The sequence below is a fragment of the Apodemus sylvaticus genome, chromosome 14 (genome assembly GCF_947179515.1).
Source record: "Apodemus sylvaticus chromosome 14, mApoSyl1.1, whole genome shotgun sequence".
Classification (NCBI taxonomy): Eukaryota; Metazoa; Chordata; class Mammalia; order Rodentia; family Muridae; genus Apodemus; species Apodemus sylvaticus.
The window spans coordinates 13,463,227-13,484,055 of NC_067485.1; positions in this window are offsets into that span (position 1 = coordinate 13,463,227).

Below are 20,829 nucleotides of genomic sequence, written 5' to 3' on the forward strand. Positions count from 1 at the left end.
CCCTTTCCTATCACCATTTTTCAGATAGTGATTCAGGGTCCAAGGAAATAATTTGGTATAGCATTAAGATGTGACAATATATCGTGACACATCCCATGTAGCAGGAAATTTGCTATCATCAGCCTCTAGGTAGATATAGAGAAAGAATGTGGGCTTTCTGGCTGTCAGTCATCCTGGGATCAGGAAGTAGGTGTGACTGAGGTCCGGAAAAGTGCAGCATTTCCTCTGGACCAGCTAAGGCTGAGAAGGATGAGGTAAGAGTTCCAACTGAGGTCTGAAGATGGGATGTTCCTCTTGGTCTGTGAGGCACGATTTGCCGGATTCTGTGACCCATCCACTCCTTTGTAAAAGCTACTCAGGAGCTGGAGGAGGGAGTTCCAAGAAGAATCATGGACTGTAAGTTGAGTTCTTCCTAACACAGACTTTGGATCATAGCTGACTAAGAGAACTGTGGTGGTGGACGTTGAAGAATTGAGTCCCCAGCGAGCTTCACGATGGGAGGCAGAGGTTTGATGAAGCTCCCTCAACTGGGAAAACCACTCAGGAAGAATGTTTCTGACTCTGTTCTGCACACAGAGAGACTAATACAGGACCGGCCATAGAGAAGCCTGTGTCAGGTGGGTGCAGCCTTGATCTGATGACCCTCGGTGACACGGCCCTGTTGCCTCATTTGCCACAAAAGCTAGACACCTGGCCCCCTATGCTGACAGTGGGTTCAAGCAGAACTATTTTTAATCCTTTTATCAATATGTATATTTACATATACATATACTGATTAATATATTATATACACACATATTAATGTATGTATATTCAAATATATGTATATTATACTAGTGAAGTTGGCTACACCAGCCACACAAGCAGCAAGTCCTTTGCTTCAGAAATTGAGAAACGTCTCTTGATTCTTTTCCTTTGGGGAGGGGTGGGCAGGGGAGGTGTTTTCAATCTTTTGGTGGTAGCTACCTCATCTGCCAACTCGGTCTGGAGGGACACTTGGCAGATACACAGGACCACCCTGTGATGGAAGAAAGACATTCCCTAGATGGGTAGCATGTTAGTTCATTTGGGAAACTATAGTTAAATATATACTGGATAAAGGAATCTGTTTCTTATAACCGGGAGGCTGGGCAGTCCAGGGTAAGGGGCGGGGAGATGTGGGGCCGACGGGGCTTCATTTTCTGGTCACAGCTCTTTGTTGTTCTGTACTTCAATGGCAGGAGACAGAAGGGACTTCTTCTACCAGGACACTCATTTCATGAGCCCCAATCATCCAGTCACTTCCCAGTTAGGAACCTTGGGGAAGGATAACAGCATTCAGGCCACAGGAAGTTGGCTGAGAGGGTGGAACTGTTTGGTTTAAATCCTAAGAAAAAATATATGCATATTTATCTAGTGATGTTGGTTATACCAGCGACACAAACACAAGTCCTTGGCCCTTGAAATTGAGAAGTGTCTTTTGACTATTTTCCTTTGAGGGTGGTGGTGGTGGGCACAGGAGGTGAATGATAAATGTATTCTGGATTGCAAAGCTAAAGGATACACATTTGTGGTAACTCCTTTGTGTAGTCACCTTACCACTATCTGGCGATCTAATGTGTCATTAAAAGGACTGTGGCAGGGCAGTGGTGGCACATGCCTTTAATTCCAGCACTTGGGAGGCAGAGGCAAGTGGATTTCTGAGTTCGAGGCCAGCCTGGTCTACAGGGTGAGTCCCAGGGCAGCCAGGTCTATACAGAGAAACCCTGACTTGAAAAACAAAACAAAACAAAAAACAAAAAAGAAAGACTGTGGCACTTCATTCAGAAGGTGACTGTTCACTGGTGAGCGAGTGACCAAATAAACAAGTCCACAGGTGACTAGACGTGTGGGCAGTTGGACTGACAGATGGGACTCCGTCAAAAGCCGAACTGGACGTGACCAGGCTGTTGGGTCCCTGGTTGTCAGTAGCCTGACTCTCTTGGCCTATGGTGGCAGTACTCTTGAAGCTCTTGTTGCCTTACTCACCTGAGTATGAATCTTGAGTGTTGGCACCAAGATTTTATAGGAAGCGGGGTGGGGGTGGGGATGGGAGCGGGGTAGGGATTGAGTGTTGGCACCATGCTTTTATAGGAAGTGGAGGGGGAGGGTACAGAGAACACAATCGATCAGTCAATTGGCCTTGTTCAACTCTCCCCACCCCTCTCCCAGCGGAGTCATCTTACTACTTCCAGTCCTAGTGCCCCACTGAGAAGATGGGAATCCCTATTTCACACGGGACAAGAGGGGATTTTTTAAAAAGATCACAATTACTGTAAATCCTTAAAGGGAAAGAAAACTCTGAATGTTGGGAATTGGTGTGTGTGTGTGTGTGTGTGTGTTTACATGGGTTCACCCGTTTGGAGGCCAGAGAACAATGTTGCGTGTTATTCTTCAGTTCTATCGACGTTCACTGGGGATAGGGGACAACATCTCTCACTGGTCTGGAACTAGCCGGGGAGACTAGATTGTCTGGCTGATGAGCCTTGGCATCTGCCTGTCTTCACCCTTTGGACCCGGGGTTACAGGTGTGCACCGCCACGCTCGAGTCTTGCATAGATGCTGGGCATCTAAACTCAGGTCCCCATGTTTGTGTGGCCAGTACTTTGCCCATTAAGCCATCTCCCTAGCCTCCCCCCTTTTATTTGTAAAAGCATCCAGTGTCAGGCTGTTTATTAAGTAAAAGGGGATGGATTAATATTGAAGCTTTGCTATCTGGTAATGAGGTGGGATCCATTCAGTTACAGGCAACAGCAACAAAATTGAACTCAAATGGGCTTAAGTGATTTAAGCAGCAGGTTAATTGGCTTCTGTAATTGCACCGTATATAAGCACAGGTCCCGCTCTGGCTGGAGGACCTCGGCGCTGGTGTGATGGAGCTGTTCAGGGATCATCGAGCACCAGGGTATTTTTTTCCTCTCTGTGTTTCCTCTCTGCTCTGCCAGCCCCATCCTAAAACCACTTCCCTTTTATCGGCAGCTATGAGAGGATTGCCAGGATCTCCTGGGATGTGATTCGGATGTCTGCTTTTATACATCTCAGAAGATTAAACCCTTGCTTTCCTGAAGCTGCCTGCGAATATCTACCATCCCACTGGTGCTAAATGAGCCATGCTCTCACCAGCGAACCAGGGGGTGGTGCTCAGGCAATGAGGTGGTACTAACTGGCTTGACTTGAACCACCTGCTCCATCCCCAGAACCAAGGCTGCTGGAAGCTGTGAGGCAAGAAAAATTGCAAACCGGGAGGAGAGGGACCGAGTGATAGTAATAAAGTTGCTTTTTGAGCTCCTGGGAGAATCAGTAGCTCTCACTGCTCCAGTGCAGATTTCAGAGACAGACTTTGTGCTGTTGCCACTTAAGCTTCAAACCCTCTTCCTGGACAGTTGTTCCCTGGCCGTCACTGCCCAGTGAAATCATCACCACATGGTGTTCCCATCATCATTTGCACGGCTGGAAGCTGTCTGTGGTTTCACACCAATTTTCTTAAGATGTTCTTTCCTGTGGTTCTTTGAGACAAATGTTGCTAGATCTTTATAAATTGAGGCAACGCACAAAAGCCCAGGGAGACCAGAGCAAGTCTTTCAAATCCGTGTACCTTGGTGCTAGACCAGGATTTGATCCAAGTTTGTCTGATTTCAAAAGCTCATGTGGTTTTGAGTCTCTGCGCTACCTTTTTATTCTAGAAGAAAGGTAAATATTCATTGAAAATAAACAATATTCAGCCTTTCTGTTTTGAAGCCTCTCAAAGCAATACAGAGAGCAGGGAATAAAGGCGCAGACTTCAGTGAAGCTAGAAGACATATGGGGGCTGTTTTCTAAGGACCCCCACGACAGAAGCTATGTGAAAGGAAGCGGCCAGAAGCAGGAAGAACTCAGTAAGATAGTGGGTCCAGAGGAAAATCACTATGACCCTACATCAAAAAGAGATTAAGAAAATAGGGTGTGTAGAATGGCAGATAAAGCGCCCCCATCCCAGACTTGGATAGATGGAGAAGTGAGGACTCTGGATGGATAGGTCAGCTCCTGCTACCTAACAAACATCTGCAAGCTCAATCAGCTCAGTAACATGTCTTGCCCCCATGCCTTCCATGTGGCTGTAGTTAACCCTGTCTAGGTCGCTCAAAGTTTAATCGGACTCCAGACTGAGGGGTTTGGTGGTGGTTAACTCTGTGTGGATCTAAACTTCCTTAAAGCAATGTGCTCCAGGCATGTTCTTCTCAGAAAACCAAGAATCAAGACAGTAAGCTGAACGTGTAAGCACAGCTCATGCCCCTCATCCTGACTTGCCCCACCCACAGCTCATGAGCTGCAAGGAAATTGCATGGTTGAGTCTAACATCAAGGAGTAGGGTACTGCAGTCATCTGACATCCCACCATGGTAAAGGTATGGATGTGTAACACACTGCAGCAGCAGCAGCAGCAGCAGCAGCAGCAGCAGCAGCAGCAGTACTAGCAGCAGCAGCCCCAGAAGCAGCAGTACTAGCAGCAGCAGCAGCAGCAGCAGCAGCAGCAGCAGCAGCAGCAGCAGGATACAGAAACAAACTGCCGCACATACCAGGCCTCACGTGGAAGTGCATTAAGAAGATCTACTTATAGAAGCTGTGATGGTTTGTATATGCTCTGTCCAGAAAATAACACTATTAGAAAGTGTAGCCTTGTTAGGGTAGGTGTGGCCTTGTTGGAGTAGGTGTGTCACTGTGGGCATGGGCTTTAAGACCCTCATCCTAGCTGCCTGGAAGCCAGCCTTCTCCTAGCGGCCTTCAGATGAAGATGTAGAACTCTCAGCTCCTCCTGCACCATGCCTGCCTGGATGCCGCCATGCTTCACCTCGATGATAATGGACTGAACCTCTGAGCCTGTAAGCCAGCCACAATTAAATTTTGTCCTTATAAGAGTTGCCTTGGTCATGGTGTTTGTTCACAGCAGTAAAACCCTAACTAAGACAGAAGCAATGGTGTAGTCTGTAGCAAGTGAAAAGGCTACCTACCTCTGAGTCAAATTAATTACACTCTGACCCTGGCTTCTCTACCTACAGTGATTTCATAAGACACTTGACTCAGAGAACCACTGCATACGGCTGTGACAAGAGTGGAACACATTATGTAATAGACAATGAAAAAATACTGAAAGAACTGCTGCTTTGAAGAAATGGCAGGGATGAAAGGTGTGTGTGTGTGGGAAAAAGCAGCAGATTTTATCAATAAAGAACACTTAGTATTATAACAGGCGCTGGGCAGATTAAAATTACAAACAAACATCTGTCACAGAGTAAATGCATGAGGAAACATCAACATCCATCAACGTCCAATGTGAAGCCACTCAGAAGTGGAGCTGCAAGGCGGAGGACAGACTGGGGCCTGCCAAAAGTCAGAGAAAAAAAGAAAAAACTAAACCATCCTACAAATAAAACAAGAAAGAGAAAAAGCATTAATAAATACCACAAAACACACTGAGAGGTCTATGAATTCTACAAATATTGGGGAGGTGACTGAATGAATAAAATGTAAATAAAGCAAGTCCTGAAATGGGGCTGGCTTACAGTTTCAGAGGTTCAGTCCACTATCGTCATCTGGGGAAACATGGCGTTGTACAGGTGGACTTGGTGCTGGAGGAGCTGAGAGTTCTGTGTTTTGATCCGAAGGTGGCCAGGAGGAAGCTCTCCTCTGTACTAGGTGGAGCTTGAGCTTAGGAACCCTCAAAGCCTACCTACTCAGTGAAATGCTTCATCCACTAAAACCACACCTATTCCCACCAGGCTACACTTTCTAATAGTGCCACTTCCCATGTACCAAGGCTATTCAAACCACCACAGGGAGTGTGGTTCAGTGGGAGAGCAATTTCCTGGCATGTGTAAGACCTGGATTAGATACCATGCATAACTGGAGGCCCCAAAGAATATGCCGAACATACAAATAAAAGAGACAAAAAAAAAAAGAACCTAAAATACCTTCCTGAAGTGACATGTGCTTCCACCTACTGCCCCAAACACATCCTCTGTGTAGTCTTCTGTGTAAGGAAGGGAACACACGGCCTTTGGTACTGAGCTGTGACTGGAGAAACCAAGCATGGCGCATGGAAAGACTCCGGCTCCTCTCTCACACAGGGGAACTTATTTTGTTTGTCCTTTGGTTGACTTTAGGTTGCTCAAGGGCATTCAACTTCAGGTTTAAGGAAAACAAACACAAACCACTGATTTTTATAAGTGGTCAAAGCAACAGCAGCAACAACAAAACCAAACCAAACAACAACAACAACAACAACAACAACAACAACAACAAACCCTGTTACATTAAAAAAAAAAAACTACAGAAAAGACAATTTCAAAAACACAAGAGCTCAAGAGAGTCTGTTTCTTGAGCCCTGTCGTAGGAAAATACAACCAGCAAACTTTATACAACCAAGACATTAAAGAAACTGTCTAGCAAGACTCTGTGGTGATCATTAGACAGTCCTATTGGTGAAGACTAATAATAATGTGATTATTTAGCTGGCAGAATTGGCGGTAAATATAATAACATCTTGTAAAACTATAGAAATGAAACTTACAAAGAACGGGAGAGGGAAATGTAAAGAGAATAGGAGAAAAAATGTTTCTTTCATGTCATAGTTGGGTGTAAAAATATATTTAGAACTGGCTGAAAGGAGGAACACAAAAATAGCATCTGGCTTTTGCTGTGTAACAGCCAAATGCAGAGTTCTCCTTCTCACACTGACCCATCTGTCAGCGGTTTGGGCTCATCCAAAGTAGAGATGTTGGGCTGCTTTGCCCCAGGCTGCATACCATCTGGATTCGGCTGCCAATCATGGGCTGAAGTCACATAGTCACACTCATTAGTTCTGGACCCAGGCACAAGGGTAGCGGCCACGCCCAGGAAGGTCCTCTGACAGCACAAGACATAAACATAGGGGATGAAGTCAAGCAAACGCACACAGGCTTCTCACGTCCCACCTGCTAAGATTTCACTGGCTAGATCAGTTCACATATCCAAACCCAATAATAAGGAGGTAAGGAAAATATATGGCCCTGGAGAGAGGAATTCAAGGTGATAATCTGACACGCATAGTTAAGTTTATGCAAATATAAACATGAATAATGCTTGGTTTGAATATGCTTGCTCTGTGGGAAGTGGCAGTATTAGGAGGTGTGGCCTTATTGGAATGGGTGTGGCCTTGTTGGAGGAAGTGTGTCACCGTGGAGGTAGGGCTTTGAGGTTTACTAGTGCTTAAACTCCTCCCAGTGCAGAAAAAACTCTCCTCCTGGCTGCCTTTGTCTCAAACTGTAGAACTCTCAGCTCCTCCTGCACCACGTCTGTCTGGTTGCCACCATGCTTCTGGCAATGATGACAATGGACTGAACCTCTGAACCTGCAAGCCAGCCCCAATTAAATGTTGTCCTTTATAAGAGTTGCCTTGGTCATGGTGTCTTTTCACTGTGACGAAACCTAAACTAAGGAAAAGGTAGTATTAACTAAAATTTGACATGACTAACATGTCTAAAAAAGGAAGACGGAATGCCATTTTAAATTTTTCTAAGTTAACCACCAAAATGAAATACAAACCCTTATAAATATCAAAGATATTATAGGAAACAAAACACGAAACAATTCTGAAGCGAAGAAAACACAATTATGTGTCATAACTAAGACCAAATCCTGGATGGTGACCAGTGGGGAAACAGTGCACCCTCCCCCTCCTTGATGAGGCCAATCATATTCCAGTTCCTTGGGGGCTGGATGTTATAGTCCATGATAAGAGTTGCAGACAAAAAAAAGATTATATTTTCAATTTCTGTGAAGAATTGCATTGGGGATTTTGATAAAGACAGTGCTGACTCTGTTGATTGCTTTCAGGAAGATTGCTGTTTTCCCAGTACTAATGCTACTGACTTGTGTGTATGTGAGGTCTGTCCATCTTCTGGTGTCTTCTTCTGTGCCTCAAACTTTTGGCTGCATAAACCTTTCATCTCCTTGACTAGATTTATTTCATTATTATTTTTTTTGGTGCCATTGTGAATGAAATTGCTTCCCTGATTTCTTTCTCACTATATTCATTGTTGGCATGTAGCAAGGTTGTTGATTTTGTTGCAGGACCATGATGGCCCAGGATTACAGGGTTGAGGAGAGCTTCAATCCCAGATGCCTCAGATGAGGATGGCAGGAGTTGACGCCCTCTCCATTCCCAACCTGGAGCCATAAAGTGGCCGCCCCACCACCAACCCTAGTAGAATTTATTACCCTGACAGCTTCACTCCTTGTTTGACCGTATAAGGTTCCTCACCCCCAGCCCCCAGCCTCTGAGTATGTAGATGCAGCATTGTCCAACATCCCTGTCCTTGCTGGTGATGCACAGACACACACCTGGCCCCAGAGAACCTGACCACCTCCTCAGGGTCGTAAGTACCCCTTCTCCCCTGTCTAATAAGCAACCAGTTTTCCCACGCTGTTTCTGTGTTTGTGATCTTTGTCCACACACTCACAGCCAACCATGATCCAGCCTGCACCACAGACCAAGATCCTGCCTGCACCCACCTGCCTGGTTAAGCTTCCCTCCCTCTAGTCTAATTCCCGCCTGTGTGCAATGGGCCTGACTGGCCAGAATTTTATGGGTTAATTTCATATCCTGTTACTTTGCTGAATGTGTTTATCAGCTCTTGGAGTTTTCTCCTGGAGTTTTCAGGGCCTTTTATGAATATACCATGCAGGAGAATACTTTGACTTCTTCCTTTCCTATCTGTATCCTCTTGATTCCCTCTTGCTTTACAGCTCTATGTAAGACTCAAGCACCACATTGCATGGGAGCGGACATCCTTGGCTTGCTGCTGACAATACCTCGAGCTTTTCTCCATCTAGTGTAATGCTGGCTAGGAGCTTGTTGTGCATTGTCTTTAGTTATATTGAAATATGTCCCCTATAGTCCTAAATTCTCCAGGACTTACATCATGAAGGGGTGCTGGATTTTGTCAAAGGCCTTTTCTAATGAGACTGTTAGGTTGTTTTGTCCTTGAGTCTATCTATGTCATGGATTACTTTATTGTTCATTGGACTGTCTATTTCTAAATCTCAGAGATGAAGCCAACCTGAATATTGTGGGTGAGATTCATATATATATATATATATATATATATATATATATCTTGGATTTCATTTGCAATTATTCTATTGAGAATTTTTTCTGTTTATGTTGATGAAAGGAATTGGTATATGATTTTTATTAGGTCTTGGGGAATTTCACACAGTGTATTTTGATCATATGCAACCCCAACTTTTTCCTCCTATCTTCCCATGATCCACCTCCTCCCCTCTTTCTCACCCAAACTTCATGTTCTACCCCACCCATTGTTTTTAAATTTAAATTATGCCTTTTTGAGGATTTCATATATGAGTACTGTATTTGCATCATCTCTACTTCTCTCTCTTCCTCCAGTTCCTCCCATGTATCTTCTAACCTTTCAAATTTATGACTCCATTTAAATTAACACACACTCTTTCTCTTTCTTTCTCTTTTACACACACACTCACAAACACACACACACACACACACACACACACCACATACACACAGCCTCTTAATCTATTTTGTGTTGCTGTTATGTGCATGTGTTTCTGGTTGACCAGTTAGGACTGGGAACATGTCAGGAGGATTTTCCCTAGAGAAGAATGATTATCCCTCTTTTTATAGTCACCAGTTGCGTGTAGCTCTTTATTTAGACGTAGGACTTTGTGGGGTTTCTTCAGTCCACACTGGCATACCAGTCGGGACTGTCATTGTAAGGTCCTGTTTAGACAACCATATATATTTTCTCTTCTTTAAAACATCTTTAAAATGGAAAATAGATTTTTGTCTATGCACTGCATTCTGATTATGTTTTCCTCCCTCAACTCCTTCCCTCCCATTCACCCAAATCAATTCTCTCTCTCTCTCTCTCTCTCTCTCTCTCTCTCTCTCTCTCCCTACCTCTCTCTCTCCCTACCTCTCTCTCTCCCCCTCCCTCTCTCCCTTCCTCCCTCCCTCACTAGAATACAAACAGGCACCTTAAATCTTTTCATTAAGATATGATAAATGAAAACAAACAGAAAAAAAAGAGTCAAAGAAAAAGCACAAGAAACATAAAGCATCCTCATTTTGTGGATGTAGCCCCCTGTCATACCTCTAGAAAACACGATCTCACGTAAGGTGTTCTGGTCCTTTGGCTCTGAACACCTTCCTCCCTATCTTCTACAATGTTTCCTGAGTCTCAAGTGTAGGAGCTGCAGTGTAGATGTATCAGTTATGGTTGGGTACACCACTGTCCTTTCTTCCCTGCATTGGGATTGCTATAGCAGTTTCTGTATGCTGCAAAAGGGTGATGGCAGCATTCAGCTGTGGTAAGAAGGATAAGTACTGCAGTAGAGATCATCTGGATTAGGAGAACGACAGTAGTTGGCGTTCCTCTAAGGTCCTTGGCCTCACCAGCCACAGGTAACGGGCTAAGTACAGTACTAGGCAAGCTCTTACCAAGGTTCCTTAAGTTCTATTAGAAAATTGTTGGCTCCCACCAAGATTGAGCCCTTAGGGACACTTGGCCGTGTTGCTCTTGTGGCTTTACTGCTGGGTGGAGATTCTGGTTGATATTCTCCCTTGGCACGACACACAGCATCTTTGGATTGTATATCTCAGATTGTATATTCCAGGTCAGTTTTGTCCTGATTCCTTCAAGTTTTGTATCAGAAGTATGTGATGTCTTCAGCAATGGGATCTTATATTCAAGTTTTGGGGAGGCAGCCAAGGGCAATGACAAGGGCCTATTTGTTTTAGGAGTCTCCTTGAGTCCTCTGACCAACAACATGATGGGCTGTGCCCCACACCTGGAGCTAAGTCTTTGTTAAATAGGCCATGGCTTTTGGCGTGGAGCTAATTTTTACATCCTTTAAATCTTTAACTGGTGTTTGGCATCATAGTGATAGGTTTACAGAAAGATTTTGGAAGCATTCCTTCCTTTTATGTTTTATGGAATAATTTGATGATTATTAGTGTTAGTTCTCCGATGGTTTGGTAGAATTCTGTATTGAATCCATCTGACCCTGAGCTTTTTGAAGTTGGGAAATTTTAAGTTACTGCTTTTATATTGTTGGTTGCCATAGGTCTGTTTAAACTATTTACTTCATCTTGAATTAATTTTAACTGTGGTAGGTCATACACATCTAGAGATTCCCTCTCTCTCTCTGTCTCTGTCTCTGTCTCTGTCTCTCTCTCTCTCTGTCTCTCCCTCTCCCTTGCTCCCTTCCTCCCTCACTCTCCTCTCTCCTTCCCTCCCTCTCTCCCTTCCTCCCTCCTTTCTTCCTTCCCTCTCTCATAGGAACTTAGCGCTATGGACTTTCATCTTAGGACCTTCACCTAGAGTTTGGCTCTACTACGTTTTTATTTTCATTCCATTATAGGAATTTTAAACTTTCCTCTTTCTTTTCCTGACCCAATCATTGTTCAGTAGTGTGTTGTTTAGATCCCACGAGTTGATGTTCTTTCTGTTGTTTCTGTGGCTGTTCCTTTCCAGTTCTATTTCAGCTAGAATGTAGGATATGGCAGCAGTTTTCCTATATCTTTCCCACATCTTGCTTTGTGTTCTAATACACAGTTGACTTCAGAGGTCCCATGGGCTGCTGAAAAGAACGTGCATCCTTATTAAGTAATGACGTTATTTAGCTGTCCTTCGGTGAGAGTTTGGCATTCAAGTCACACACTATCTATCACTATGTTGGGTTTAATCTGTGGTTTCAGATCTATTAACTTATTTTATGAAGTTTGGTGAGTCTATGTTTGGGGAATAAATATTTGTAATTATAATATCTTCTTGGTGGATATTTTTTAATGAGTATGAAGTGAACCTTCTCATTCTTTTGACTTGTTTGATTTAAGGTTTATTTTTCATATATTAGAATAGCCAAGCCTGACTGTTTTTAGTTCAATTTGCATGGAATATATTTTTTCATCCTTGTATCCTAAGTTTATATCTATCATTTATGGTGAGATACGTTTCTTGGAGGCAGCAAGGAGGTGGAACCTATTTTTCAATCTGCTAGTCTGTGTTACCTTGACTGGGAATAGAGGCCCTTAACTTTAAGAGTTATTATCGAACAGTGTGCATTAGTTCCTTTCATTGTTTTGTGCTGTTTTTTTAAAAAAACAATTCTAGAACAGTTAATCAAAAGAGGTCTATTTATTGCCTGGGACATCTTGGCTGTAATTAACCTTTCATACCCAAGTATTCCTTCCGGGTGTCCTCTGTAGAACTCACTGAGAGGTCATAAATTCCTTTAATCTGTTTTATTTTTTATCGTAGAATACTTTTCTTTCTTTTCCAATTATGGCTGTTGGTTTTGTTGTGTGTAATAGTCTGGCCTAGAATTTGTGGTCTTTCATAGCTTGAAGAATATCAGTCCAAGCTCCCCTGGCTTTTAAACACTCCATTGAAAAGTCAGTGGTTATTCTGTGGGCCTGCCTTTGTGAGTGAGTTGACCTTTCATTTTTGGAGCTTTCAACGACCTTTGTCTGCTCTATGCATTTAGTGTTTTGACGATAATGTGTTGTGGGTGGTTTTCTTTTCTTGGTCATGTCTATTTTTTGGCTGTGGGCCTCTTGCACTCTTACACCTACCTCTTTCCTTAGATTTTGGAAATTTCTTTCTGTGATCTTAAAAATATTTTCTGTGCCTTTGAATTGGGTTTCTTCCCCTTATTGCTTTTAACTGTTATTCATAAATTTGGCTTCTTATTAATTTCCTAGTGTTCCTGCATGTTCCAGTTACACTTTGGATTCATTTTTTAAGTTTTAGCATTTTCTTTGGCTGAGCGATCCAGTTTCTCCAACCCTGTTTTCAGGCCCTGATATTTTCTACTCCATTTGCTCCCTCCTATTGATAAGACTTTCCACCAAGCTTTCTTTTTGATTTGCTGAAAATTTTATTTTAACTTTGATTTCAGCTTGACTTTTCCTCATAAATTCTACCCTTTTTAGCAAATTCTTTCTGTATGTATTGGCTTATTTTATTTCTTTTGATGATTTGCATTTCCTACAGCCTTTGTTCTGGCATTTACTCAGGATCTGTGGATTTCTTGAACATTTTTATTATAGTTATTTTGAAACCATTGTCTTATATGCTATTATAAGTTGTTTTTCTCAGAGAATATTTCTATGGGAGAGCCCAGTTTTGGAAAAGCGATATTGAGCTGGTTATGCATGTCCTTTATGCTTTTATGCTATTTGCAATGGAATTAAGGCATCTGGAATTAGGTCATTGGCAGTGCTTCTAGAATCCATCTCTACTCTGCTTTTGGTGAGTAGGCATTTGACTATCCATTTTCTTTTATCACAATGTCTCATTTTATGGACCATTTAAATAGTGCCTGGAGTTCAGTCTTGGTGCCACTTAGTGTCATTGTTACAATGGAGTACCAGAGGGGTCCTGGCTCAGGCAGGGTTAGGTGTGGCCTTTGAGCATAGGAGCAGAGCTTCTATAGAGTCAGAAGGCTCTCTGTTTTGATCCTGAGAAGTCTCAGGCCGGTGCCCTGGATTTCAGGAAATCCAGGTGAGGGTGGCGTCTAGGAATGGTCCTCAAGAGGTAGGAGCAGGATGACTTTATGAAGGAGGTACTCAAGACACACAGAACATCCTTACTTTTGTAAGCACGAGCAGTTATGCTAGTGACAACCACATGGCTGTAACAATTTTGAGCAGATAAACTATTTTTACAAACAAGCAAAAAAAAAAAAATCCTTGTCATTGTGGTGAGTAGTTCTACGCACTAGACTTTATAACTGGGATCATCTAAAAACACCGCAAGAAGTAGCCTATCCTTTGATGAAATTAATCAGAATCAGAAAGTAACCACCACTGTAGAGATGAGATACAGAGAAATTTAGCCTTCACCAATGCAGAAATACAAAGACGACGTTTATTTTTCAGGGAGGCATGGAAGTGTTTGAACACAAAGAAAATGTTGTGAAAATGCACTGTCACAAAGTCACATCCACAAAGGCACATAAAATGAATTAGAAGTCTTTGCGCTGTTTATACCTCTGGTATCAAAGATGAAATGCATAGCACAGAACATTGTGCAAAAATGTTTGTCAATTTAAAAGGCTAAGGAAGATTGCTCAGGAAGGCACAGAAACAAAGGAACTTAAAAAAAAAAGCATACTTGGCATCTGAGAATCTCGCCAGTGTGGAATCTATGTGTGGAGGAGCCCACGGGGGCACACACACATCATTAACTGCAGTTTGAGGGCTCCCATCTGGGAGAACATTTGCTGGGCTTCTTGTTCAGGGTCAGTCTCTCCTTAAAGGACATGTTCACGTGGTGCTGCACAGTTTGAAATCCCATGATCTGACATCTGCTCTTAAGAATACTTCCTGTTACAGCTGCTTCTCTCCTGTGCCATGCTTCTGTGTTGATTTGGACACATGAAAGTCCACTCCTCAGGCATCCGTACACAGATCACCAAGTTGGCAGAAATAATTCTGCTACTAGGCCAGCAGCATCCCCAAATGGCCTCTTATTTTGCTGTTGCACATGACAACTTTTGAAGTCGTCAGTGACTCCACTGGCTTTGTGCAAACACTTTGGACAGAGGGATTGAAGGCATCCAGCTGGGACTGACCTGGAAGCCTTCCTGGGGCCAGGGCGAGCTCTTGTAGAACTGGAAGAGGCTACTCAAGCCTCCAGGAGGACAGCCATTAACACTCCCAATGAGCTGTAACAATCCGAACCATGAATGATCAGAAGGCAAGAGAGCCCTAGAAGTACAATAGCGGCACTCACATCCTGGGGTATCTAATTGGACTCAAGACCCTCTAAATAGGGGAGAACTCATGCCTTTCATGGTAACCATATACTATTACCCATGGCTGATGAGGGCATGATCCATGTAGGAGAATCTACTACTGCCATTTTCCTAAACCAGTGTAATTTCTAACTGCATACTAAAAGCTCTCAACATGTTATTGGCTAGAAGGCATGTAGAGAAATGATGCGTATTTGTGTGTTGTTGAAAGCTGGGCCTAAGGCCCTGCACATGTACAAACACATGCTCTACCACTTACCTACATGCAATCCCTGCTTAACTTAAAATTTACCATCCTTTTGTCACCCTAAAACCTTTCCGGGGCACAGTTCTTTTGCCTCTGCCTGGGATTCTGGTCCTAGGGATTTTGTTTTTCAGGATTTCAACATTTGAGATAAGTGATCTTTGGAATTATGATAGTCAGGATTTTAGACTTCGGGGTCTTTTACCTTACATTCACGATTGTGGTCTCAGGGATTGTGCATTTGGGGATTAGGGTTGACATCACTTCCCAAGAAACACCATAAGGAATTCAGATATGCAGAACCTTGGCTTTAGCCTTGTGAGAGGAGATTTCAGGCATCTGACCATCAGAACCAAAAGATAAGTTTGAGTTGTTTTAGGGCTTTGAACTTGTTACAGCAGCAACAGGAATCACGCTGTTCACTTAGTAAAAAAAGAGAATATATACAGGTCACAAACAAAAACTCACACCTCAATGCTAATGATCCCTGTATAAAACTAAAGACTATACTGAACGTGAAAGCCAGGAACACAGCATGTTTTCAGTTATAAACTGGGCAGGAATATTGGCATTGATTAATGGAGAGTTTCAAGGATTTTCTGCAGAGTGAAATAGACAGAGCAGGAACCCAGGGGTAGTGGGGAGTTGAATTCAGTTCACTCTGCCAATGACAGGCCAAATCACATGATTAATTGATAAGGCAGATATAATTAGCATGTAGACTATTTTGTTTTTTGTAAACCATGGGTAGAGTTTCTTTCTGTGAACCCCAGGAAAAGACATAAAGCATGATTACCGATCAGTTCACAGAGAAAACCTTAGTACATGTCTAAAAGCAGTATTGGCAGTATTGCCCATTTTTAACATTATAGGAATAAGATTTAAATCAAGAAAACAAATCCCAAAGCCTGAAAGCATCAGTGATGAATCCAAAATGAAAACAAAATGAAATATGAGAAGAGACAACTTTCTTAAGTCAGGGAAAAAAAAAAGAAAAGAAAAAGAACCAATCAAAATGAACAGGGTACCATGACGGAGTAGAGTCATCATGGCGATGAACGGCTCCTTCCATAACCCAACCCATGTGTCTACCGCATCAGAAGCACAAAGGAAAAGCACATGGCTGTGCCAATTGGTGCAAAGAAAGCAATGGGGTAAATCCAGCATCCATTTGTGATTTCAAAATGTAGCAAGGAATACAAGGAGATGCTTTCATTTATATATTTGGGAACACACACACACATATGCATGCAGCAACGATGAATAAAAAAGATATAAAAATGTTAAAGAGAGCAAGGAGGGGTGTATGAGAAGGTCTGGAGGTAGGAAATCTAGGAGGGTAATGGTAATCAAAAAAAAAAAAAACAGAGCACACATGCACACAATTCATACTATATACAGTCCTGTATAAATGTATTGCTGTGTTTTCCTGAATTAACTCAGTTATATATGCATCTTAAGGTATCATCAATTTATACATGTGAGGTTTATATTTGTACACCAAATCCAAGCAGTGACCTCGTGTCTGCAGTATACCCTTTCAAGGTTTCCATTATTTTGAGTGAACACCAGCTTCCAAATACTAACCAAGAACCATAGCGTGTGTCTCCGGTGGACAGCTCACTTTCCTTCCACTGTGGTCCTTCCTCATCTGTTCCTCTCTTTAACACAGGCACACCCTGTGTTATGTCCTAGAGTTAGTTGACAAGTAGCCTGCCTCTTGGCCCAGTGAATCCTTCATCCAATGGAAAGACAAGCCAGAAGAGCAGCAGCTGCCTGCCTTCCTATAATGCCTCCCACAGCGAATTCCAGTTCGCTGGGATGAGACTGGTGGGCATCTGAACCAAACTGAGGTGATGCCAGTGGAAGTGTTATCTCAAAGAGAGGTTAACATGTCTTTTAAGGGTAAGAAGTCCAACTTGGAACCTCACATATTGATGGATAGTATAGTTGAAAGCTGAATAAGTCTACGATGCTTCTGGTCACCCAGCTCAGATGTGGCTGATTCCATATAGCCCACAAGACTACCTCAGCTATTACTTGAGCTACAAAGAGTTTCTTGCTTTTGCCTATAGGAAAAAATTTCAAATGTCTACCCCAGAAGCATAAGGCCACTCAAAGCAAAGTTCAAGAACTTATCTATAACATATACACACCCCACAAATATTTGGCTAGTGAGGAAGGCTAAGACCACTCTTTAAATTATTCTCAACTAAACTTTATTTTAAAGTCACATCTAGTAGGTAATAGCTCCTTCATGGTTTAGCCTGCCTTCTTTTTCCTGTTCATGTTAAATCTACATGTCCTTGAGCTCTTAAAAGGATCGTACACAGTTATGTAGTTCTTAGAACTAACTCTTAAGTATGTTAGCTTTACAGCACACTAAGACCACCAGGCCAAAGCATGCACTCTGCTCTCACAACACCTTGGACACCATGGCTGATGTCATCCAGTGGAAGGTGTGACTTGTCCACTGTTGCCACCTCGCGTGTACACTGGCTTTTGACACCAGAGGATCAGACTGCCAACACTATGCTAGCTGGTCAACTCACAGAATGCTCCAGCCTCAGCCTCCTATTCTCCCATAGGCGCTGCCCAGTGCAAAGCTCCCACTTAAACTCTGGTCTTCAGTCTATCTCCTTGACAACTGGAAGTCATGTTATTAACCTCACAAGACCGTCTCAATGTCAGCTCCCTGAACTGTGCTTAGCATATTCTAGACATGCAAGAATTTGAGCTGAGATTCATCCTGTGTACATAGAAAAGTATGTGTTACTGGGAGTACTCTGTGCCCTGCCGTAAAGACAGACTGAAAGCAAGAGGAACAGGACCGTGACCGACTTCTTTCTCATTCAAAAATCTCTACAAACACAAAAGTTAATATCTCCATTTAATAACAGAATTTAGTCAATTAACAAAGCACTTATAATCCAAAAGCTATGTAGTTTCAACACAATGGCTATGATTTTTAAGTTCTTCTGTGCATATTTTACACAGTTATAATCATGCTGTGAATAAGATCTTGTACCCTGAATTATGTTTGTAGATATTATTGACACTTCTATTTCATTATTATGTCCTAATAACTGTAATTTTTAAACAACAACATAGGATTTCTTTGAGTGGGTAAACTATAATTTACTTGGCTCTTTTCCAATTTTTTGACAGCTACATGGTTTCTACAGTTTGTGACTTTTACAAATTGAATCAGGTCAGGTGAGTTAACAGAGGTGAGTGCTATGTGGTTAGGCAGCATGGATGCTAGAGATGGGATCAGAACGTTTGTAAGGGGTTGATGAATGACAGAAAGCTAGGGTTTGTGCATTGTAGGGTCTAAAGGTTGGGAGCTACCTGAGTGGCTGCTGTCATTGGTACTGCTGGAGTGACTCAACACCAGCTGTGTTTTTCTGTCCCTCTATAGTCACTGCACAAAACCCAAAGTCTCAAGAGAGAAGATATATGCCAGACATAGGGTAGATGAAGACCCTATGCCTAGATTCACAGTAGGGTCAAAACTGTACACAGTAGGGCAGAGGTAAAAAGATGTTCCAAAGAAAATAAAGACACTGGGATTGTTGAACAACAATTTGTATCTCCATTGTATAAATGCTTTGTCTTCCTACATATTGTTCTTTCTAGGTTTTGGGACAATTTGCTCAGTTGACATTTCCTAATTTGGGAATAATTGGGTAAAAAGGTAGAACTCCTGGGATGGTTTGTACTGCACATCTTCAGTTATGTATATCTGTGGATATGTATTTATATACATAATGTTTGTGGAAGTACAGAGAGACCCTTGTCAGGGTCAGCACTCCCCACAGACACGTTCTGCATTCACACATCCGAACAACTGGGGATCAAAAGATACTGAACATGTACAGATATCTTCCTCCCCACTATTGCCTGAATAACACAGTATGACAAGAACTGATACAGCTTTCCCATTACACTAGACATGGGGAGCAATCTAAAAGCAACTTAAAACATTTGAACAACTATGTAGGTAATAGACAAATACTACACTATTTTATATGATGGACTTGACAATCTGTGCATTTTGATATCCATCTCCATGGTCCTGGAAACAATCCTTTGTGGGTATTAGGAACATCTGTGCTTGGGAATTGTGAATTAAGATGAGGACTTGGGAACTGTGTAACCATGGTAAACAGTTTATTCTAACAATGTCTATATCTAAATAGTAGCTAAATGTAGCTAAATAGTATGATTTTTGGTATAGGGCCAAAACTGCTGTGTCTTATTTGGAGTTTCCTGCATAAGAACTGACAGTGTGCTGTTCTAAATTCCCAGTTTGGAATTCTATGAAAGGGATAGATTTTCTAGAAGAGGTAGCCTTATAAAATCATTTGGAGTTTTTATATGGCTACCCCTCTGAAGTTCTCACTATTGGTTCACCCACACCCAATTCAACATCTATATAATTTTACATGAGTGATTTGCTTTTTTTTTGAGCCCTTCCAAAGCCCTCAATTTAGTTTTCATTGAAACGGCAACTCTCTTATTTATTCCACTTCTATTTAATCGGTTTTTATAATGTTTATTTCAATTACAAAATTAGAAAAACAGTTCAAGGAGCCTTAGCAGGCTTGGGAACAAGTATAAGTCATTCTTGGTAAGCAGACAGCTCTACTGGTGGGAACACGGGAACACAGAGTGCTAGAGAGTATCCCAGGGTGATGAGCAGCAGTGACCCAGTGGGCATCAGCTTGCCTCCCTGCCTCCCAGAGACTGGCTAGTGGGCTGAGTGGAGTGGTCTAGGAGACATCTTCCATGCTTGCTTGGATGAGTTTCCCTTGTGTCAAAGTAACAGCATGCTCACTTCTCTGTTTCAGCTGGCTATATACAGATTCAACCAACTGCACGTCAGAAATAAATATTTAAATAAACTGCATCTGTACTGAACATGTAGACTTGTTTTGGTTGCTGTCCCATAAAACAATGCAGTACAGTGCTGATTTGCACAGCATTTACATTGCTGTGTATAAATAATCTAGAGATGTTTTAAAGTACTCAGGATTGCCAGTTTTCTTTGCAGATATGGCACAATTTAATTTCAGGGACTTATTTGGGTCTCGGGGGGGGGTTGTGGGATCTATGATAAGCCAATGTTTGCACAGTGCAAAAGCCATGATGCCAGGGCTGACAGAAGACATGTTCAGGGTTGTCAGGGTAGAAATGTGACAATGAAAGAGAAGGGACAAGGCTATGACCGGGCAGTGTCTCTTCATGCTTTTGCCCACGTTCTTACCAACTAACCCATCCCATTGTCAAAATCAGTTACTTTCCAATGAGCATGCATGGGGCTATTTCTTGTCTCTTTATGACATATTCATGTGTCTTTCATCTTCCAATAGTACATATATTCTTAATGTCTATATCTACATAAGATGATAAATTTGAAAGCCAGGTAGAATGAGGTGGCATACTTTATTCATTTATGGAATTATTTTTATAAAATCCAGTTTTTAAAATGTTAACCCTAGCTTCTATTTTCTTGCCTTTCCACATACACTTTAGACTAAAGCTGTCATTAACTATATAATTTAACACTTTAAATCTACCAACGTAAGAACCGATAACTCTATTTCTTGAATTTTACAACTCATGAATTTATCATGTTTTTATTTCTGAGTTTTTCTTTATCTGAAAATGCCTTGAATTTTCATAATTCCTGAAGAGCATGTTCATTGGCTCTATAGCTCTGATTTGACAGTAGTAGAAAGTATTTTC